Below are 24,558 nucleotides of genomic sequence, written 5' to 3'. Positions count from 1 at the left end.
ACGCCGTTCATATTTTGTGGTTCTTCGTTCGAACAGCAACGGTTACGTTTCTGTGATCGAAATTGTGAAATTGACCGATTTGTTAAAGGTTTTTTTTTACTGTCGTCTGCTTCCTAGGAAGCAGCTGGGTTATTTTTCAAATGTTTTGGATTTTTTTTTTCACTTGTCGTCTGCTAAGAAAGGCTGCAGCTGATTTGTGAAAGGATTTACTGTCGTCTGCCGAGGTAACCTACAGCTGATTTGTTGAAGGATTTACTGTCGTCTGCTAAGATTGGAGCGATTTATGAAAGGATTTACTGTCATCTGCCGGCCGTAAGACATTAAATTTGTCGAAGGATTTACCGTTGACTGCTGAGGTTAAATCTACGTGTCGAAGGATTAAGTGTCGTCTGCTGCGATTTACTGTCGTCTGCTGAGATTAAATCGATTTGTCAAAGGATTTATTGTTGACTGCTGAGGTTGAATCGATTTCTACAGATTTACTGCCATGTACTTAGGTTCATTCGATTTGTGAAAGGTTTTGCTGTCATTTCTGAGGTTGAAACTACTTGCAATCTCTTAATGCTGAATCGATTTCTCGAAGGATTTTCTCGTCGATTTTCTGTTGTCTGCTCAGGTTGAATCGACTTGTCAAAGGATTTACACTTATTACAGGTATGCTTAGAAGTAGTGGTAAAAAAACTGGCAGGTACTGAGTTCGTACCCGGTTGCGGCTCCCAACCAACGCGAGCTGTACTGACGCTATGGGTAGGTGTAAGACCATTACAGTGACGTCTCTCTCACTAACCACTAACCCACTAACCACTAACCACTAACCCACTGTCCTAGACAGACAGGTCAGATACACGGGCGTTCGAGTCCTGGTTGAGAATTTGGTTAACCGGCCTCGGTGGCGTCGTGGTTAGGCCATCGGTCTACAGGCTGGTAGGATGCTTTGTTGTCTAAGCACAGCCTAAGAGACCTTTGTGAATTAGGCCCATATCTATATAGATACGAACACAGCGTTCACGCATGACTTGTTCCATTGAGTGGCACTGTCTAAACACCCATAACAGGCCCGTACGCACAAATTTATAGGGGGGGGGGGGGGGCGTAATCGATGGCCCAAAGGGCCGGAGTTGCTAGGGGGAGGGGGTTCCGGGGTGCCCCCCGAATTTTTTTTAATCTAGAATGCAGGAGATGCATTTTCCTGCATTCGGGGAAGTAAATTAAATTGTTTCTTCATACAGTTCACATCGTCGGACTATTATTAAAAAAAATTTACACACCCACGGACGGACCTCGGCAGATTATGTGTGTGTGTGTGTGTGTGTGTGTGTGTGTGTGTGTGTGTGCTTACGCACCACCCCCCCCCCCTTGCGTATGGGCCTGCATAATGTGCAGCCAGGACCTGAAGCTGAAGGCCCGTATCTAAATAGCTGAGGTGTGTACCCAGGACAGCGTGCTTGAACCTTGATCGGATATAGGCACGAAAATAAGTATAAATGATAGCATACATCGATAACATGGGTCCACGTAACCTGGAATGCTTTAAAATAAGTATAAATGATAGCATACATCGATAACATGGGTCCACGTAACCTGGAATGCTTTAAAATGTTTCGTTTTTATGCCGAAGTAGTGCACTTTACTGATAATAAGGGGCGGGGAAGTAGCCAGTGTGAAAGCGCTCGCTTGATGTGCGGTTAGTCTGGGATCGATTGGGCAATTTTTCGTCTCAGCCAGTGCATAACAATTGGCACATCAAAGGCCGTGGTATGTGCTATCCTATCTGTGGGATGGTGCATATTAAAGATCCCTTGTTTCTAATGGGAACATGTAGCGGGCTTCCTCTCTAAGACTATATTTCAAAATTACCGAAAGTTTGACTCTAGTGGTGTCGTTAAACAGAACAAACTTTAATTTTTATGAATATTTAAATTTAAAAAAAAGAAGAAAGAAAGGTAGTAAGTAAGAAAGAAAAAAAACAGAGGAAGAAAATTAATTGTTAACAGGAGATTCGTTCGTCCCCCACGAATCTACACCCACCCCCTTACCTCCGCCGCGCCTGGACAATTTATACCGTCTGTAGAACATGACTATACATGGACAGTTTTTAGTTATGAATTGCCCGCTTTTATAACGATGCCAAAACAAATTTGGGTTCCTGCGAATGTAAATGTATATTTAGTATAATGTTAAATATGGAACCGTGCATCTTTAATTAGGTTTAACTAATATACTGACCTCCAGTGAAAACGCACCATCTAATTTTCAGTTGTTATTGCTATTGTATGTGTGAGGTTGTTATAAACATACAATAACCCTAACCCTTGTATACTTTATTTTGGGTTATTTATTGCCTATCAGAATGCATCCAGTTATACAAATTCGGTTAATCTTTTTTTTCTTCTCGTATATTTTTTTTTACAACTACAAATGTGACCGATATATTTTCAGTGGACTTGAGGATATACCCAAGGACTTGTTTTGTCACGGATGGTTTCACATTTGAATAAATGAATGAATGTTTAAAGGGACATTCCTGAGTTTGCTGCAATGTAAGATGTTTCTGACTAATAAAATATTTCTACGATTAAACTTACAAATTAAATATATTTTCTTGTTTAGAATATCAGTGTCTGTGTATTCAATGTGTTTCTGGTCGTCTTAATATTTGTAAGAAGCCCAAACTGGATTTTGTCTTCAAATAAGTTCGTACGTACTAAAAAAATAATATTTAGGAAATAAAATGAAATATTAGAACGATCAGAAACACGTTTGATATACAGCCACTAATGTTTTATGCAGAAAAATATATTTGATATGTAATTACAATCGTTAAAAAGTCTGTTAGTCGATAACATCTGAAAAATTGCATCAAACTCAGGAATGTCCCTTTAACGACACCCCAGCACGAAAAATACATCGGCTATTGGGTGTTAAACTATGGTAAGTGCTTAATAAATGATGATTGACATCAATATAAAAATTCAAGAGTTAACTTAACGTTTCACATTTGACGAATATAAAATTTAATAAAATAAAATAGAAAATACATTCTAAACAGAAATGCAGTTTGGAATATATAGTTAAAGGAGACAGCCGGACATGAAAAATAGGAAAGAACTTTCCTTTGGCACTGTCACTAACCCTAACCCTAACTATTTTATGATAAGTATTTATAATGTTCTTTATAAGAAAAGTCGTACCAAAAATAGAAAGAAAAGGAATAATTATTCACATACGTTGAAAACGATGTGTGTGTGTGCGTGCGTCTCCCCCACTTCATTTATTTACTTCAATGTCTGACATTTTGTTGAGATTCGCAAGACTTTATCTCCTACAGCATTTTACTATGTTACTTGATTTCTACTCACCCTTAGGTTATGGGCTTGTTTTCAGATTGATGGATCACCTCAAAGTAGTTCACAACTTTATTCTATTCATTTATTCCTTGCCCTTTATGAACTCAGGATCAACTCTTAGCATTATTGTAAGCAATCTTAAATATTATTTTAAACGTATTCTTTGAGTTTAGATTAGTTAGTTATAATATGTTTTTGTTATAATAAGTTTTTAAAGTAAGTTATTATTATTTAGTTATAATCATTATGTATTAAAGGGACATTCCTGAGTTTGCTGCAATTTTTAAGATGTTATCGATTAACAGAGACTTTTTAACGATTGTAAGTAAATATCAACTATATTTTTCTGCATAAAATATTAGTGGCTGTATATTGAACGTGTTTCTGATCGTTCTAATATTTGTACTAGGTTAAATTTCATCTTATTTCCTAAAATATTGTTTTTTCGTACCTACGAAATTATTTGAAGACAAAATGCAGTTTGGGCTTCTTACAAATATTAAGACGACCAGAAACACATTGAATATACAGACACTGATATTCTAAACAAGAAAATATATTTAATATGTAAGTTTAATCGTAGAAATATTTAATTAGTCGGACATATCTTGCATTGCAGCAAAACTCAGGAATGTCCCTTTAAACATTGCAGCAAACTCAGGAATGTCCTTTTAAGCATTGCAACAAACTTAGAAATGTCCCTTTAAACATTGCAACAAACTCAGGATTAGTTTTTTTTAACTCTATTTTCTAGTAGGTTTTTTTGGTTTTGTTTTAACTTAACTGCGTTTGTTAGTATTTTATGTTTATATTGTTTTGTCAACAGATTTCCTGATGAAGTCTGAAAAGGCGAAAATTCGAAAATAAACGAAAGGAATAATTATTATGACTTCAAAGGAGGCTTGTGGGCGGGCAGGGCCGTATCCTGATCAAAATTCAGGGGCGGGGGGTGGGGGGTGGTGGGGGTGGGGTGGGGTGGAAACACTATATAAATTAAACTCTAAGATGTGTATGCTATTTTTTGGAGTACAACTCAGGTGTATAACTGCCCCCCCCCCCCCTCGCCCCGAAGGGTACGGCCCTGGCGGGACGTAACCTAGTAGTAAAGCACTTGGCTGATGCGCGATCGGTCTGAAATCGATCCCCATCAGTGGCTCATTGGGCTATTTCTTGTTCCAGCCAGTACGCCATGACTAGTATATCAAAGGCCGTGGTATGTACTATCCTGTCTGTGGGATGGTGCATATAAAAGATCCCTTGCTACTAAGGAAAATGTAGTGGGTTTCATCTCTAAGACTATAATATTATGTCAGAATTACCAAATGTTTGACATCCAATAACCAATAATTAAACATATCAAAGTTCTCTAGTGGTGTCGTTAAACAAAACAAACGAGGCTTTGAATATATATATATATATATATATATATATATATATATATATATATATATATATATATATATATATATGTGTGTGTGTGTGTGTGTGTGTGTGTGTGTGTGTGTGTGTGTTTAACACTATGACCTTTGACCTTTTATAAATATATTCCTCGACTAAGATGACAATTGTGAAACTCGCTTATTATTCTAGTGATTATTTCCGCATGCTACAAGCGCTGATGTAATAATTTGCTTCATTCTCTGGTCACGTTTCACTAATAATTTTTATTTTATTAAAAAAAAAAAATTATCCCGCAAATTCACAAAATAATTATGCACCTACCACTAATACTAACGAATGTTTGAAGTACGTTATTTCAAAATGCTAGCTTAATTAGTGCTGCGAGATTCTTAATGTGCGTATAGTAGGCCTACATCCGCCTCTAGTAATAAATTAATGAAAAACACACTAGTGAAGGTCATGATAACGCAGCGATTGCTTTCTCTCTCTATCTCTTTAATACTCGCTCTTTAAAATTGTACTGAGGAGAAGGAATCAGCGAAAATAGTATTTACTTGTAAGTATAGCTGACTGGTTTACTGCTACTACTAAATTGTTGTGTTATATTTGTTTTATTCTGTGCAAACATCGCTTAATAAAGCGGTAAACGCATCTGTGTGTTTCTTCAAACCGACTCTGTCACGAAACGCGCACGTGCAGCTTTAACAGACGGCAAATGGCGGCCACACTTCCTATTCCGTTTGTGTAGGTTTCAGTGGAATGGTTTCTGTTGTAGGGTACAAAAGGTAATATTACATACCCTAAAATCTAGGAAATTAATGGATACATTTTTTATATTTTTAAAAAAAAGTATTTGTTTGGTTTTGTTTATATTATGTACTCTCAAATTATTTTCTGGTTAAAGCCCGGGTTTCAGTGCAATATAAATGTTACTCTAATGTCAAGATGGTTTTTTTTTTTCGTAGTCTGATAATCATAGGCTCACATTTTATATTTATTTATTTATTCATTTATTCATTATTATTATTATTATTACTATTATTATTTTTTTTTATTATTTTTTTTTTTTTTTATTATTATTTTTATTATTTTTTATATTTTTTTTATATTATATTATTATTATTATTATTATTATTATTATATTTATTTTTATAAAAATTTTCGGGGGGGGGGGGGGGGGGGGGGGGGGGGGGGGGGGGGGGGGGGGCTAATTTTTGCCCGAATAATAAAAAAGGAGCCTAAATCTGGATAACACTTTTTATTCATAATTGCATTACTACCAAACAACTGTAAAGTGTTCCAAATGAATAGCAACGCATTTTTATTATATATGGATTAAATATAGTCAGTAGAAATTTGACCCCAAATTTCGTCATGGAAATACATGGCGAACAGATTTTAGGACAGCTGATTTTTTCCCCCGAGTATCTCTGTTGTTTTCACTCTAATACGAAGCTCTGCTCTAACGATGGCGGGGTGGGGGTGGGGCAGTTGGCATCCTCCTGAACCCCCGTCTCGTACGCTTTTGACGATATTCTGTAATCGCTGACCAGTGATGGCGCGTGCACTCTGTTCATATTAAATGTGTTTTAAATGAATATATTTAAAGGGACATTCCTGAGTTTGCTGCACTTGTTAAGATGTTATCGACTAACAGAGACTTTTTGACGACTGTAATTACATATCAAATATATTTTTATACATAAAATATTGGTGGCTGTATATTAAACGTGTATCTGATCGTTCTAATATTTGTACTAGGTTAAAATTAATTTTATTTCCTAAAATATATTTTTTTTACGTACGAAATTATTTGAAGACAAAATCCAGTCTGGGCTTCTTACAAATGTTAAGACGATCAGGGGCCTAATTAACTAAACTCTCGCAACTTTGCGATCTCGCAGTGCAATGCTAAACGACTTACAAAGAGGATGCTTTGTTGTCTAGCAGAGTCTATGATACCTTTGTGAATTAGGCCCCAGAAAGACATTGAATATACAGACACTGATATTCTAAACCAGAAAATATATTTAAAATGTAAGTTTAATCGTAGAAATATTTTAGTAGTCGGAAGCATCTTACAATGCAGCAAACTCTCTTTAATAGTGTAAATATATTTGAGACTAAAATCAAATTCCTCCACCATCTTACAGGCATATTGTCACAGACCACTTACCTATTTAATGGCCTAACAAAGTATTACCTGAACCAAAATAATTCGAGTTGTCCAAAAATGTACTTTATTCAACCATCTTCATAACCACCATACTCCATTTATCAATGATATTTTGTAAAAATAATTGAATTATGGCAATGGTCCATAATTCAAAAACTAAAATTGCCGAGAGGGTTGACATGGATTTCACTCTATCATGGTTCAGTTAAGTTGATGCGATAGCTAGATTTGGTTTCCAACAATTAATGTAATTTGTATTTATTATCCATTTTTAGAGAAATAAGGTCCGTAAATCCGTAACAGTATGCCTTTAACGAGTTGAATTACTGCATACTCAGGACCCAATATCACAAAACATCGTAAGCCTAGTTTTGAACGTAAACGTAAATCTACGACTAAAACACAATTTGTATTACTATCATAGTTCAAAAAATATAATTTTAATTTTATCATTAAAATGCTCCATCTTCTGTAATGTTGTAATTTTCCGTGTGAAGTAGATGCCAAACACGTGTAAACGTATATGGCCTGTATGACTGCTAGTCGCAGACGTAAACTTACGATATTTTGTGAAATCGGCCGCCTTGTATCTCCACTGTGGGTTAGTTACTCACAAGATTTGTGGCATCCTAACACTGCAGTTTTAAAACTATATGCGCTGATCCACGATTTTTTGCAGGGGGGTGGGGGGGGGGGGGGTGGTGAGGTGTCTACATGCAGCCACATGCCATGTTGTTTTACTTGGCGATGAGCGGCGGCACGTAACACAGTGGTAAAGCGCTCGCTTGATGCGCAGTCGGTCTAGGATCGATCCCCGTCGGTGGGTCCATTGGGCTATTTCTCGTTCCAGTCAGTGCACCATGACTGGTGTAACAACGGCCGCGGTGTGTGCTATCCTGTCTGTGGGATGGTGCATATAAAAGATCCCTTGCTCCTAATGAAAACATTTAGACTATATGTCAAAATTACCAAATGTTTGACATCCAATAACCGATGATGAGTAAATCAATGTGCTCTAGTGGTGTCGTTGAACAAAACAAACTAACTTTATTTAGCGACGAATGCACTTTAAAAATAAGTGGAATTTTGTTTCGTCATGAGTACTCATTCGACCCACCACAGACCACTGACCTATTTAATGGTCTAACAAAGTATTACCTGAACAAAAATTATTTGATTTGTCCCTGAATGTACTTTATTCAACCATCTTCATAACCACCATACTCCATTTATTAATGATATTTTGTAAAAAGAATTGAATTATGGCAATGGTCCATAATTCAAAAACTAAAATTGCCGAGAGGGATGACATGGATTTCACTCCATCATGGTTCAGTTAAGGTGATGTGATAGCTAGATTTGGTTTCCAACAATTAAGGTAATTTTCATTTATTATCCATTTTTTTTTTAGAGAAATAAGGTCCTTAAATCTGTGACAGTGTGCCTTTAAAGGGAGTTGTCATGGGAGAAACTAGCGACATACGGGTGGCTAACAAAACATTTTGGAGGTTGAACTTTTTTTTAAAGGTAGTTATCAAGAGAGGTAAACCCTAAAACTGGCGGTCATGTAACTCTATATATTGTGGTATTTTTCACAGAATATATTCTGACATGGAACAGACACGTGTGCAGGAAATTGTGCACCTGGGTGTGTGTGTGTGTGTGGTGGGGGGGGGGGGGGTGTCTAGATTTGCCCCCTAAATGGATTTTCTGGATCCGCCACTGGTGTGTGTGTGTCTGTGGTGGTGGTGGTGGTGGTGGTGGTGGGGGGGGGGGGGGTCAGGTCACGCTTTCCGGAAAATAACATTGAAAAAAAAAAGTTGCTTGAGGCAGGAGGATTTCGACCCCCCCCACCCCCCCCACCCCCCAATCGTTAAAAAGTCTGTTAGTCAATGACATCTTAAAAATTGCCGCAAACTCAGGAATGTCCCTTTTAGGGAGGAGGCTTATTTAACGACACCACTTGAGCACATTGATTTATTAATTATTGGCTAGTGGATGTCAAACTTTTGTCTTAGAGAGGAAACCCGCTACATTTTCCCATTAGTAGCAAGGATCCTTTTTTCGCACCATCCCACAGGTAGGATAGCACATACCACGGCCTTTGATATACCAGTCGTGGTGCACTGGCTGGAACGAGAAATAGCCCAATGGGCCCACTGACGGGGATCGATCCCATACCACTGGGCTACGTCTCGCACCTATAACATGTTGAACACGAGATACACTTAGACCGGCCTCGGTGGCGTCGTGGTTAGGCCATCGGTCTACAGGCTGGTAGGTACTGGGTTCGGATCCCAGTCGAGGCATGGGATTTTTAAACCAGATACTGACTCCAAATCCTGTGTGAGTGCTCCGCAAGGCTCAATGGGTAGGTGTAAACCACTTGCACCGACCAGTGATCAATAGCTGGTTCAACAAAGGCCATGGTTTGTGCTATCCTGCCTGTGGGAAGCGCAAATAAAAGATCCCTTGCTGCCCGTCGTAAAAGAGTATCAGCAGGTTTCCTCTAAAATACAGTATCAGAATGACCATATGTATATTTGACGTCCAATAGCCGATGATAAGATAAAAAATCAATGTGCTTTAGTGGCGTCGTTAAATAAAAAACAAACTTTACTTTTAGATACACTTAGCAAACTGACACATCGGGGGTACACTACGTAACTGTTCACTTAAAGAGACAAGTCGATCTCTTTACGGTACATGTCTTATTAATACCGCTGAAACCAAGCCGGAATTTAAACATACCTGTTCATACCTATGTAACAAGCGAAACTTCCTAAAGAAAACCCCACGGAATTGGGTATAACGCAATTTAAATGCCCTGTTCACACTTACATAAAAAAAAAAGACGGAGCGAAGTTTTCGAAAGAAACCCACAGAAAAGTGCATACCGCAGTTTAAAAGACCTGGTCACACCTACGTATGAAAATGCGGTGCAAAACAGAATTAACCTATTAGTAGGCCTATAGTTTCAGTTCGGGTGTCTTTCTACTCTGATCTCCACTTAGCGTTCATTTTGGTGTAGAGGATTCGAATTCGCACCCATGATTTACTATGGTCTTCTGCTGGTGTGAAAGTGAATTAAGAATTGTCGGGTTATAACGGGATTTAAAAATAAAACCCCCCAATATAATCCGCAAAAACCCAAATCAACTAAACAAAAATAACAACAACCAAAAAAAACAACAAAAAAAACCACGCAAAAAAACAACGCCACACACGCAAAAACAAACCACAAACAAACCCCCCAACACAACAACAAAAATATACCGAAAAAGCCCTCCCCCCAAAAAAAACCCCATATACATAAATAAAAACAGCAACCACCCCCCCTCCAAAAAAAAAAAAAAGATCGTACACAAAGAAAAACATTAACTAAAATGTAATAATAATAATTAAATAATAAAGTAATAATAATAATAATAATAAAAGAAAAAAAAAAATATAAAAAAAGAAAAGAAAAAAGAAATAATAAAATCAAATCAAAAATAAAAGAAAAAATCGTAAGAGTCATCTACATTGAATGTGACATGTATATGACTTCCGGTCCTTGCATTTAGTGTCTCTCTCTCTTGTGGTGTGTGTGTGTGTGTGTGTGTGTGTGTTTGTGTGTGTGTGTGTGTGTGTGTGTGTGTGTGTGTGTGTGTGTGTGTGTGTGTGTGTGTGTGTGTGTGTGTGTTTGTGTGTGTATTGTTTTTTTCAATAAGTTATATCTATAACCTTTTCTAATACATGTTTTTTCTTCCTTTCATTCTTTTCTCAGGTTCAAACACTGAAAATGCAGAAAATACTAAGTACCATGCAGTCGGAGTGTATGCCTAATCGTTCTAATACGAACCCTGGGGGTAAGTACTATACTTATTGGTATTTTTTAAAAACGTCCATAGAGAATATCATAATAAGTATTTAAATATTATTTTTTTACAGCCCTTATGTTTGTGCTTGAAACAGATCGACTCAAACGAAAACAATCGTTTTAAGGAAACATCAAGACTCGAAATTGAATTTGTGGAGTGAAAAGCAATTTTTTTTTTTTTTTTTTCAAATTTCAAGAAGGAAACAAATGCTAGAAACTGAAGAATAGTTTTACAAATGAGTCTGACAATTAGATTAGTACTATATCTGTTTTAACAGCGATGTAGAAGATTTGAAACAAAGTTTACGTGGATAAAAATATAACATTTAAATTATCGCTTCTGGGAATCAATAATTTTCTATATATAATTGAAATATACTCTTCCAAAAAAGTAGGGGAACCTAATATATTAATGTTAATATCAACTATTAGACCGAACATACGTTTTAACCACAAACATCCTAGTAAAGAACGTTCAGGTCTGTTTATCAACACACCGAAACACATTCTATAGTTTGCACGTGCATCACGCAGTTGCCACGTACACGTGCGTGGGGTGTCATTCTCGATTTTGACAATTTCCAGGAAGGTCGATTAATCACTGTGGAACATTATTTCTGTCAATCTTTTTCATTCAAATTTCACTTCTGACCCCAATCGTCCTTCAAGATCTTTGGTGGTCATAAAACCTACTGTAATACTGAACTACCGGTTGTAATATTTGCCCAATTATTTAACTTTTATCATATAACCATTCCTCACAGCTAATATACCTTACAATTTTGGCAATTGTAAATTCTTATTAAAGTTCCCCTACCTTTTTTGAAGAGTATATAATTGAAGTAATTTATTTACTAAAAAAAAAAAAATGGAAGGCAAACCCTAGTTGTGAAACTGATTAACGGAAAGTATGCTGTGTACTCTAAGTGACATTTGTCTGCTGTCCCGTATCAACCCGCTCGACCCCCCCCCCCCCCACCCCCTTTCCCTTCCAGTGCTAGAGAAAATGCTTAAATATTTGGGCAAAATGAGTTTTCACCGTGTATTTGTATCATCATTCTACTAACAATATTAGTTGTAATCCATGTAAAAATACGCAGTAATTCGTTTGTAATCCTATATATAGCTGTTTGGTAGTAATTCGGACATTATTTTTTAAGCCGGGCAGCATAGGCTTACGGGCTCCCATTGTTTTAGGGGACAGACTGGTTTTTTCCCGAATTAAACTGAAATGCTTGAATCTGGATAACAACATTTATTCATATTAGCACTACTGTCAAACAGTTATAATATTCAGGGGCGTAGCGTGATCTGGACCTGTGGGGGGGGGGGGGGGGTCGAATATGAACCAAGTGGACCTATTTCTATTTTGTTTTTGCACCACCAGAAACTCCATAATTATGTATAAATAAACCTGTATGTTTTAGTTCTGAAAGCGGACCATTTGCTTCAGCATGTGTGTGTGTGTGTGTGTGTGTGTGTGTTCGTCCTGATATTATTATTATAGAGTTGCAAACGAATGACTACGCATTTTTACATGCATTACAGCTAATTTTGAGGGAAGAATGATGGAAATACATGGTAAAAAGGTCTCAGGTTAGCACATTTACCCCGAATAGTTGTATCAATATTGCCCGAATTTAAGGTTTTGCTCCATCCCCTCCCTCCGCCCCCATCTGCCCCCTGTCTCGTACGCTTATTGCAGCTGTGGTCCCATAAAAACATTTCTTTAGTCTACGTCATTTGGCGACCTGTTACAGACATAAAGCGGAGGCATGGATAACACATAGTTATTAGGGGAGACAACTGCTCTGGTCATACTGGTACTCTACTCCAGGCATAGGCATACGGGCTCCCATTTTTGTAAAGGGGGTGGGGCGGGGCATGCTGGCTCTTGCCCGAATTAAACGAAAATGCTCGAATCTGCATAACATTTATTCATATTAGCATTACTATGTAATCTCGGTAAATTTCTCAAACATGCAACCTTTTTACGTTCTAAGCATATATAACTGTCCATCCTCCAATTACACAATCACCCATTGTATATATTATCTGTTTGTGTCATTGTTTATTGAATGTATATGTATATGCTTATGAGCCGTAAGGCTTGAAGCTAATAAACTATAAACTTTAAACTACCAAACAGCTATATGGGGTTGTAAACGAATCTCTACGCATTTTTACATGGATTACAACTAATTTTGAGGGTAGAATGATGGAAATACATGGTGCAAAGGTCTCAGGTTAGCATATTTTGCCCGAATATCTGTATAAGTTTTGCCCGAATTTGAGGTTTTGGCCCCCTGTCTCTTACGCTTATTACTCCAGGAAAAGACTACCATATGGAAGTTAGAATCAATATTGATGGCACAGTAGTTAAATATGCAAGTCTAGTATATATATATATATATATATATATATATCTATATATCTATATATATATATATATATATATAATTAATAAATAATCCTTTGAGAAGGATCCCAAAGGCAGGACGTATTTAGCGTGGTAAAGCGTCCGCCTGGTGCGCGGTCGGCTTGGGATCGACCCCCGTCGGTGGGCCCACTCGCCTATTTTTCATTCCAGCCAGTACCTATCCTTTCTGGCTGTGGAACGCGCCAGGCGTTTATGCAGGACACTGTGCAGGGTGGGGTGCTCTAGACTATGGCAAGCGAAGGTTTTAGAGGGGATGGGGTCATGCTCTCCCCACCCCCTCCGAAAAATACATCATGAAAAGCAAATTTTCTTGAAGCAGGTGAGAAGGGTTCGAACCACAAACCCCCTATGAACGCGCGCCTGCCGCCACACCTTAGTTTTTGCTCAAATGTATTTTTATTTTCATTTATTTATTTTTAAAAACAAAATTATTTTTTATTATTTTAGTAAATTATATAAAGTCTCTTGAAGACAGTTATTAAAACTCGCAACAGTTATTACAGGCAGTATAAATCTCAGGTTCGTAACCAATGGGGGGTCGGGGGGGGGGGGGGGGGGGTCGGGGGGGGGATCGGGTCGGTTATAACAGTCCGCGGTTTGTTGCCGAAATGGCGGGACGTAGACTGGTGGTAAATGCTCACCTGGTGCGCGGTCTGTCTAGGATCGATCCCCGTTGGGCTATTTCTCGCTCTAGCCAGTGCATCACGACTGGTATACCAAAAGCCGTGCCATGTGCTATCCTGTCTGTGGGATTGTGCAAATAAAAGATCCCTTGCTACTAATAGAAAAACGTAGCAGGTTTCCTCTCTGAGACTATATGTAAAACATTACCTAATGTTTGACATCCAATAGCCGATGATTAATAAATCAATGTGCTCTATTGGTGTCGTTAACCCCTGCGCGTGCTGTAACCTCACCGTGGTGCAGGGGTGTATCATTCTCTTTGAGAATGGCCAATACAGCACAAAATTGAAATTTTGAGTAAATGTCAGTATCTATCTGTGATATTTGTATTTTTGCACAGTTCTTTACAACTGTTTTTATTTAAATCTACCGGTGTTTTTTTGGGTTTTTTTTATCAATATGCTCCTGGACCCCCCCCTGAACAACTCACCATAAGCCTAAACGACTCCACCTCTCAAAATCCTGGCTACGGGCCTGTTAACGAAGTTTAGGTGCAATCATTTTGAATTAACAGTAGATACTGGTAAATGTAGCAATACATTAATATATAAGGGGCCGTCTATAATTTTCAACATTTTCACGAGCGTACAAATTGTACACTTTTGACCACCCCCCCCCCCTAAAAGTGACGTTGATCGACATTTTTCATTTTCAAAAAAACGTACGCTGGCCCCTTAACCCCCTCCTCCCCGCATACGGTTTGTACGCTCGTGAAAATGTTGAAAATTATGGACGGCCCCTAAACAAGGATGGTGAACCATTTGTGGAAGTAATAACGAGCATTTTATTGAAGATCAACTCTATGTTGAGGATAACATGTTTCATTCACATGTAGGCTATCACCGTTGATGTCATCTACACACGATCTATTGTTATATAATTATGTATCGATGTTTCTATATCATGCTTCTGTAACAAGAAAAGTTAATTTTTTTGTTTTGTTTAACGACACTGCTACACGCTAAAACATATTGATTTATTAAATTATCGGCCATAGGATGTCAAACATTAAAAAAAATTGACAAGTAAGCTATTCTTAGAGAAATCCCGCGACATTTTTTTTCTTTAGCATCAAGCGATCTTTTATATGTTCTTTCCCCACAGACAGGGTAGCAAATACCACGTCGCGGATAATGGTTGGAACGAGAAAAAACAATGGGGGTGCCGATCTTCAGAGAAAACCTGCCATCAAGAGCACATTGCTTTATTAATCATCGGCTGTTGGATATCATCACATTTGGTAATTCTGACATACGTTCTTAGAGAGGAAACCCGCTAAATATTTCCATCAGTATACCAATACCAATACCAATACCAAAGGGGTTAAAGTGCACATTCAGAGCAAGCTGTTGTAGCGCACGGCTGGCCTGGGCATTAGAACCGGCCTCGGCCGATTTCTCCGTCCAGGACAGGAAAGGTTGGGGATGTGAAGGAGGGACCGCCTACACTGGCAGGTGCAAGGGAGCACCAGCAGTCCAACCGTAGTTGGTATTAAACAGGCGGGAGTTCCACCAGTCAAGGTCAAAGGGTTTTACGTGCACGTTCAGAGCAAGCTGTTGTAGCGCACGCCTGTCGTGGGCACAGTTGCCGGCCTTGGCCGGCCTCTCTGTCCAAGACAGGAAGTTCCACCAGTAGCAAAGGATCCTTTATATACACTTACTCATAGACAGGACACTCCAGCACACACCACGGTCAGGGGCGAAGCGTGACCTGAACCTCCAGGGGTGCGTGTCAAATATGAACCTATACTATTGTATCCTTTTGTCTGATTGTAGCGAACGAAGGTTTTAGGGGATCTGCTGTGTGTGTGTGTGGGGGGGGGGGGGGGGGGGCAGGTCGATGCTAACCCTTACCCCTCTGCACAGGCTTCTATATGTGACTGTAAACATTGATTTAACCTAAGCGGAGGTTAGGGGTCGTCCGAACCCTTCCCCACCCTACGCCCCTAACCGTAATGGCCTTTGCTGGCCTTTTTTTAAAAAACAAAAATCAGAAAATGAGTCAACCAAGGGGATTCCATCCCTCGACCTAATCGCCTCGGGCGAGAACTCCATACATAAATTTGGGTAGCAGACGACAATGTCACCGGAGGGCGGGATTAACCAGCGTGTCTTCCGCGTTACGGAGCGAGCACGTTCCATCTTATGTGGAGGACACCGATGTGTACTCGGGTAATATCCGGGGTGTGACCTACAAATTGGGCACGTAACCACGTGATCGTCTGACCCGATCTAGCTGTCAGCTGATGCTATTATTGGTATTAACGGGACTACCAGTCCGTAACCATACACGAGTTCTGACATCTACTGTGTTCTGCGTTAAAGATGCTCTGTCACATTTCCAAAATTTAAAGCTGCGGTGTCGTTAGTATTTTTATTATGAATTAAAGGGACATTCCTGAGTTTGCTGCATTGTAAGCATTCTGCGATTACCCTCTAAACCTCCCCCTTGGCATTCCACCTCATGTCACTACCCCCCCCCCCAATGGATTTTCTGGATCCACCACTGTTGACCTTGTTTTTTGTTTAACGACACCACTAGAGCACATTGAATTATCAATCACGACAACACTTGATTGCAAAACGATCCTTGCAAAGTGCAGCGTCCGGTAAGTACAAATATTAAGACAGTCGGCAGTACAGATCAAAAGAAAAGAGACGGTCAGACTGAAAACTGTTAAAGCGGCTTGCTTATTTACTTACACCCAATTATTTTGTATATTATATGTAATAAAATATGTTTCAATTAATATGCATATACATATACAGTAGGACGAAAAAGTAAATGATTGGGGCCTTAAGTAGGGGAGTGGTGTGCTCCACCCCAGGTCCCTGGTTCCTGCAGCCCTGATGAACATTAATTTTCTAACCGTCGAACGCCATTCTTCGACAACGTTTGGTTTGGCTCAGTTGTTTTTTACGACATACATAATTTATTGCTCTTCATTTTAAAAAACAGAAGCTGGCTGCTGTTTCGCTGGTATATGTTACAGAGTATTAAAAACACACCACCATTAATTACTCTATGCAGTTCAATACAATTTCTATAACAGAATATATTCTTTGAAAAATACAACACTATCGAACGGGTCGTGTGCTTTGCAATAACAGTTACCTACTACTACTACTACTACTACTACTACTACTACTACTACTGCTACTACAACCACCACCACCACCACCACCACCACCACCACCAACAATAATAATAATAATAATAATAGTAATAATAATAGTAGTAAGTGTTATTCTTATAATTATAATTATAGTTATGTAGAACAGTGTACACTACATAGTGTTTTCCCTAGAAATTTGGCAAGGCATGGTAGGCATGTTTCATCAAGGCAATTTTAGAATTAATTAGTGAAAAAGACTTGTTTAATCTCAGGGCATCATGGTTCTGATTAAGCCAAGATGGTGCTAGCCTATTGAGGCATGGTGCTGCACCATGCTAAAACTAGCTAGGGAAAACACTACTACATGTATATGAGTGAAATGGTACAGTGCAATCAACGTCAATCCAGATTATATATTACTCTCCAATTATAGATATTTTTTGATGAGTCACTCCTCGATCGTACCGTATCTTCACCTCTGAGTGATTACCCGTCACACCTCCAAAGGACTGGCGATGATTAAACCCCTCAGTTAATGTGTTTTCAAATCTCTAGACTATTGTAGCAATGTTTTTGCCGCATGATTAGCTATTTAGCCTTCAACAGTTACTAGTAAAAATGTACATTTTAGTGAAATGCACTACATTGAAGGAACTGCTTTATAAACCCCATCTCTGTAATTAGAATACAATGGGCATTCCACAATGGAATTCCAGGCTCCAAGAAACCTGGGAGTCGGGGGGAGGGGGTGTAGTGGAGGGGGGGGGGGGAGCTGTCCCATTCGAGGACGAAAATGCACGTTGTTTTGTCTTATTCTATATATATATATATAAAAAAATTGTTTTGCTTAACGACACCACTAGAGCACATTGATTTATGAATCATCAGCTGTTGGATGTCAAGCATTTGATAATTATGACTCGTAGTCGTCAAGAGGAAACCCGCTACATATTTTCATTAGTAGCAAGGGATCTTTTATATGCACCATCCCACAAACAGAATAGCACATACCACGGACTTTGATACACCAATTGTGGTGCACTGGCTTGTATAAGAAATGTCCCAAATCGACCGCGCATCGAGCGAGCGCTTTGCCATTGGGCTACATCCGGCCCATCCATATAAATAAAGATAAAAATCAAGCTTATGCCACACCCCACGCCCACTAAAGAGTTTGCTCCCTCCTCTAAAGATTGTGCCCCCCACCCCACCCCACCCAGTGTCCATCCTATGGGCCTGAATACCTTTCGTGTTCTTACGTTTTTGTTTTGTTTAACGACACCACTAAAGTACATTGACTTATTAACCATCGGCTATTGTATGTCAAACATTTGGTAATTGTGACAGTTTTGGAAAGAAAACCCGCTACATTTTCCCATCAGTGGCACATACCATGGCCTTTGATATACCAGTCGTGGTGCACTAGATTGTATGAGAAATAGCCCAATGGGCCACGGACGGGGATCGATCCTAGATCCACCGCGCATCAGGCGAGCGCTAACATATGCATAGTGTTATATGAAGGCCTCTTACAATTAAAGCTCAGTCGGTTGAGTGCTCGCTTGAGGTGCTTGCGTCGCAGGATCGAACCACGTCGGTGGATCCATTGAACTGACTGGTTTTTTTTCTCTCGTTCCAACCAGTGCACCGCAACTGGTCAAATGCCGTGGTGTGTGCTTTCCTGTCTGTGGGAATGTGCATATAAAAGATCCCTTGCTGCATTAGGAAAAATGTAGCGGGTTTTCTCTGATGACTACGTGTCAGAATTACAAAAATTTATGTTTGACATCCAGTAACCGATGATTAATCAATCAATCAATCAATCGATCAATCAATGTACTCTAATGGTGTCGTTAAACAAAAACAAACTTCTTACAATAAATGACGATAGCAATAACACATGGGTTTGTTAAAGGGACATTCCTGAGTTTGCTGCAATTTTTAAGATGTTATCGACTAACAGAGAAATTTTAACGATTGTAATTGCATATCAAATATATTTTTCTGCATACAATATTAGTGGCTGTATATCAAACGTGTTTCTGATCGTTCTAATATTTGTACTATGTTAAATTTCATTTTATTTTCTAAAATATATTTTTTCGTACGTACGAAATTATTTGAAGACAAAATCCAGTTTGGGCTTCTTGCAAATGTTAAGACGACCAGAAACACATTGAATATACAGACACTGATATTCTAAACAAGAAAATATATTTAATATGCAAGTTTAATGGTAGAAATATTTTATTAGTCGAAAACATCTTATAATGCAGCAAACTCAGGAATGTCCCTTTAAACTGATGTTCTACATTAATACAACAAATGCCCTGTCTGTGGGATTAATGGTGCATATAAAAGAGCCCTTGCTGCTATTCGAATAAGATGGCGGCAGTGAGTTTCCTCTGTCATTAATCTACATATGTGGTCCTTATACTAACCGACGTCGTAATTATGACCGAACGTACATAAAAACGTGTTGAGTGCGTCGTTAAATAAAGCATTTCTTTCTTTTCGTAACACTAGGTTAGCGAACGTTTTTCTGCTCCGATTGGCTGAACTCAGCCATGATAGCGCCGCTTTCGATAAACAAAATTATACAGGCGCGGTCCGGGGGGAGGGCACTGAGGTGCGAATTTCCATGTGCCTCGAATGAATACAAGAAATGTATTTGTGTTTAGTGGAAGTTTGTTTTGTTTAACAACACCACTAGAGCACACTGATGTATTAATCGTCGGCTATAGGATGTCAAACATTTGGTTATTTTGATATGCTAGCCTTTGATATACCAGTCTAGGTGCACTGGCTGGAACGAGAAATAACCCAATGGGCCATCGAGCGGAATCGATCCTAGACCGACCGCGCATCAGGCGAAAAAAGTTAACATTGGACAACGTCCCGCCTCTAACATGTTGGTCACATTTTCGTGAATGTATCCAATTAAGGTTCAAGCACGCTGTCCTGGCCACATCTCAGCTATCTGGGCTGTCTGTCCAGGCCAGTGAGTTAGTTGTTAGTTAGTTAGTGGTTAGTGAGAGAGAAGAGGGTGTAGTGGCCTTACACCTACCCATTGAGCCCTTAAGAACTCGCTCTGGGTTGGAGCCGGTACCGGGCTGCGAACCCTGTACCTACCAGCCTAGAGTCCATTGCTATAATAAAGAATGCTTGAATGCTGTAGATGCCATTTTAAAGGGACATTCCTGAGTTTCCTGCATTGTAAGATGTTTCCAAGTAATAAAATATTTCTACGATTAAACTTACATATTAAATATATTTTCTTGTTTAGAATGTCAGTGTCTGTATATTTAATGTTTCTGGTCGTTTTAATATTTGTAAGAAGCCCAAACTGGATTTTGTCTTCAAATAATTTCGTACGTACACAAAAAAAATATTTTAAGAAATAAAATAAAATTTAACCTAGTACAAATATTAGAACGATCAGAAACACGTTTAATATACAGCCACTGATATTTTGTGCAGAAATATATATTTGATATGTAATTACAATTGTTACAATGTTTCTGTTAGTCGATAACATCTTAAAAATTGCACCAAACTCAGGAATATCCATTTAATACTGGACACCCCTCCCTAGAAAACTCCTATATCCACACCTTCATTTCAAAGTGTCCTGTGACGTTACGCATGGCAACACACCATCAATGCCAAACCTTTTGACATTTTTATGCTTTTATATTTTAATTTTATTTATTTTTTTTGCAGCTGCAGTAAACAGTGTTCATGAGTATTTATTCGTGTGGCGTGACTAGGCCTTATTATATGAGTCAGCAAAAATCATACATTCATATGAACAAAAAACCGATATATTAAAAACCACGTCACTCTACAGCAGTTCCAGAAAATACATTTGTTTGAACTAAATATAACTGAATGTCCTCTTGTGTATTCTTTATAATATAGAGGCGGGACGTTAAAGTTTGTTAATCATCGGCTATTGGATGTCAAACATTTGGTAATTTTGACATAAAGTGTTTAGAGTGGAAACCTGTTAAATGTTTCCATTAGTAGCAAGGAATGTTTTATATGCACCATCCCACACATAGAATAAATATTAGTGTTTAAATAGGTATGAGAGCGAGAGAGAGAGAGAGAGAGAGAGAGAGAGAGAGAGAGAGAGAGAGAGAGAGAGAGAGAGAGAGAGAGGAGGGAAGGGGTATGTCACAAATTCACGGAATTCAATTTTGGATTTATATTGATTTGGTAATCACTTAATGCACTTAAGTTTCTGACACCAATTATAACCGATGTATTCTTTGTGATGAGGTGTCGTTAAAGATTAATTCATTCATGCATTAAAATTTCCGGATCAAAGAATTTGGATGCTATGTATTAAAACTGTAATATCGCCATGTTATAATATCATTAACTAAAGCAAAATACGAACACTATACTACTTTGTATCAAATGTTTAAGTTGTTTTGTTTAACGACACCACTAGAGCACATTGATTTATTAATCATCGGCTATTGGATGTCAAACATATGACCATATGATATGGTAATTTTGACACAGTCACAGAGAGGAAACCCGCTACATTGTTTCATTAGTAGCAAGGGATCTTTTATATGCCCACCGACGGGCCCACCGACGGGGATCGATCTTAGACCGACCGCACATCAGGCGTGCGCTTTACCATTGGACCCCAACATGTATCATTTAATTAAATCATGAAGTTTGCTTAATCTTGTTGTATTGTTTTTTGTTTTGATATTAAACTCGCGGTTGGCTATTAAATGCATCGACCCTGGGTTAATCTAACAAGAAGATGACATAATTTATATCATACCAAAGATAGTCCCTTTAAGTGTTTTTGTATTTTGCATAATTGCATTTTTTGAAAAAGGGAGATTGTGCCTTTAATGACAGAAACGTGCAGGTAATATTTGTTTTTCTTTCTATGGAGTATTCCAGTCAATATCACACACACATACAGATCTGCCAACTCTCACACAGAATCACGTACTAGCAAGGGCGGATCCAACAGGGATACTAGGGGACCTCTCCAAGTGCAAGGGAGAGTTTTGACTGGAACCCCCCTGAAAAGTGTGGAATATTCAAGTTAATGTCACATATATTATATACAGATCTGCCAAGACTTGCACATTCACGGCAGAATCACGTACTGGCAAGGGTGGATCCAGGGGAATACTAGGGGAACTCTCCAAGTTCTTTAAAGTTTGTTTTGTTTAACAACACCACTAGAGCACATTGATTAATTAATCATCGGCTACGGAAGTCAAACATTTGGTAATTCTGACAAGTAGTCACCAGAGGAAACCTGCTACATCTTTCCTAATGCAGCAAGGGATCTTTTACACGTACTTTTCCACAGACAGGAATGCACATACCATGGCCTTTGTCCAGTTATGGTGCACTGTTTGGAACAAAAAAACCCTCAAAAAACCAAACACCCAGTTAGCTGCATGGTTCGATCCTGCGACGCAAGCACCTCAAGCGAGCACTCAACCGACTGCGCTAAATCCCGCCCCATCCAAGTACGTTTGTAGGGGCGGGGTTTTAGGTGTTAAAACTCCTGCTCAAATCAATATCTGCGGACATGCTCGAAACCTTCGTGGTACATGAGCATGTAAAAGCCTTATCGCATCGCATCAAAGCAATGTTTTTTTGTTGTTTTTTTATTATAATTTTTTTATTTTTTAATGTATGATTATGGGAACATGACTGGAACCCCTCAAAACTTCGCTCGCCACAGTGTTGACCGCCCTCTGCATAATTTCTTACACACGTTTATGCTCTTCTCTCACGTATAAAATTCAAGTTCAACTTTTTATTGTGCTAAAAACTGTTTATTTAGTATTTCATTTCATGATAGCGATATTGTTAAACAAAATAAACTTTTTTTATTTCAGGAATACCAAACTATTATTGGCATGTGCTTTTCAGGAGTCGCATGTTCCACGCACCCTTTTGATCTTGGTCCCCTCCCTAAAAGATTCCCTGTGTGCGCCCTTGTCACGTAGTTAAACCTTTCCGTCAGCAAATATGCTATCTCAGCTCTGTACAATCTCACACAATACGCATAATCGATTTTCTGATAAAAGGGGTGGGGCGTAGCCCAGTGGTAAAGCGCCCACCAGATGCGCGGTCGGTGTGGGATCGATCCACGTCCATAGGCCCGTTGGGCTATTTCTCGCTCCAGCCAGTGCTGTACTGTACTGTGTGCTTGGCGGCAGAGAGTTTCCTATATTTCTCTCTCTAACAGTTAAAGTTAATTTTGTTCAACGGCACCACTGGAGCATACTAATGAATGAATCATCTGCTAATGTCAAACATTTGGTAATTCTGACATATTATCTTCAAAGGAAATGTAGTATATTATTAGTATGTAGTATGTACCATCCCACAAACAGGACAGCACATAAAACTGACTTTGATATACCAGTCGTGGGGCACTGGTTGGAACGGTAAAATCCCAATCAGAGAATGGATTTACCAAGAGGACACAAACGTAACAGGACGTGTGATATAAATAATATTATGTCATTAGATTAACCCAAGGTCGATGTATTTGATAGGATAGGAAATGTTTTATTTAACGACGCACTCAACACATTTTATTTACAGTTATATGGCGTCAGACATATGGTTAAGGACCAAACATAATATTATATTGAGAGAGGAAATCCGCTGTCGCCACTTCATGGCTACTCTTTACGATTAGCGCGGTCGATCTCGGATCGATCCCCGTCGGTGTGGCCATTGGGCTATTTCTCGTTCCAGCCAGTGCACCTCGACTGGTATATAAAAGGCCGTGGTATGTACTACCCTGTCTGTGGGATGGTGCATATAAAAGATCCCTTGCTAATAATGGACAAATGCAAAGGGTTTCCTCTCTAAGACTATAATAGAATTACAAAACGTTTGACATCCAATGGCCGATGATTAAAGGGACATTCCTGAGTTAGCTGCATTGTAAGATATTTCCGACTAATAAATATTTCTACGATTAAACTTACATATTAAATATATTTTCTTGTTTACAATATCAGTGTCTGTATATTCAATATGTTTCTGGTCGTCTTAATATTTGTAAGAAGCCCAAACTGCATTTTGTCTTCAAATAATTTCGTACGTACGAAAAACAATATTTTAGGAAATAAGATGAAATTTAACCTAGTACAAATATTAGAACGATCAGAAACACGTTTAATATACAGCCACTAATATTTTATGCAGAAAAATATAGTTGATATTTAATTACAATCGTTAAAAAGTCTCTGTTAGTCGACAACATCTTAAAAATTGCAGAAAACTCAGGAATGTCCCTTTAACTAATAAATGTGCCTAGTTGTGTCTTTAAACAAAAACGAACTTTTTAACTCACCGAGGGGGGGAATACTGTAACGGGATATTTGATACACATTACGCAATGTGTTTATGATATAAGCCCGGAGTCAATACACTTGATAACCGTCGGCAAGTTTGATATTAAAACAAAACAATACAACACGATTTTGTGAACGTCATCGTGTATTTACATGACACACATGT

The 24,558-nt window shown here is 38.6% G+C and overlaps 1 long non-coding RNA gene across 1 annotated transcript; it reads left to right on the top strand.

The window, feature by feature from the left end:
• Positions 1 to 5,220: 5,220 nt before the first annotated feature.
• On the top strand, positions 5,221 to 21,109 carry LOC121372888. Its single transcript, XR_005958020.1, has 3 exons — positions 5,221 to 5,304; positions 10,694 to 10,775; positions 20,749 to 21,109. It is a non-coding gene; the product is annotated as an uncharacterized LOC121372888 (long non-coding RNA).
• Positions 21,110 to 24,558: the final 3,449 nt, after the last annotated feature.

This window comes from Gigantopelta aegis, chromosome 5 (assembly GCF_016097555.1).
Source record: "Gigantopelta aegis isolate Gae_Host chromosome 5, Gae_host_genome, whole genome shotgun sequence".
Classification (NCBI taxonomy): Eukaryota; Metazoa; Mollusca; class Gastropoda; order Neomphalida; family Peltospiridae; genus Gigantopelta; species Gigantopelta aegis.
This window is presented reverse-complemented; position numbering and strand designations above follow the sequence as displayed.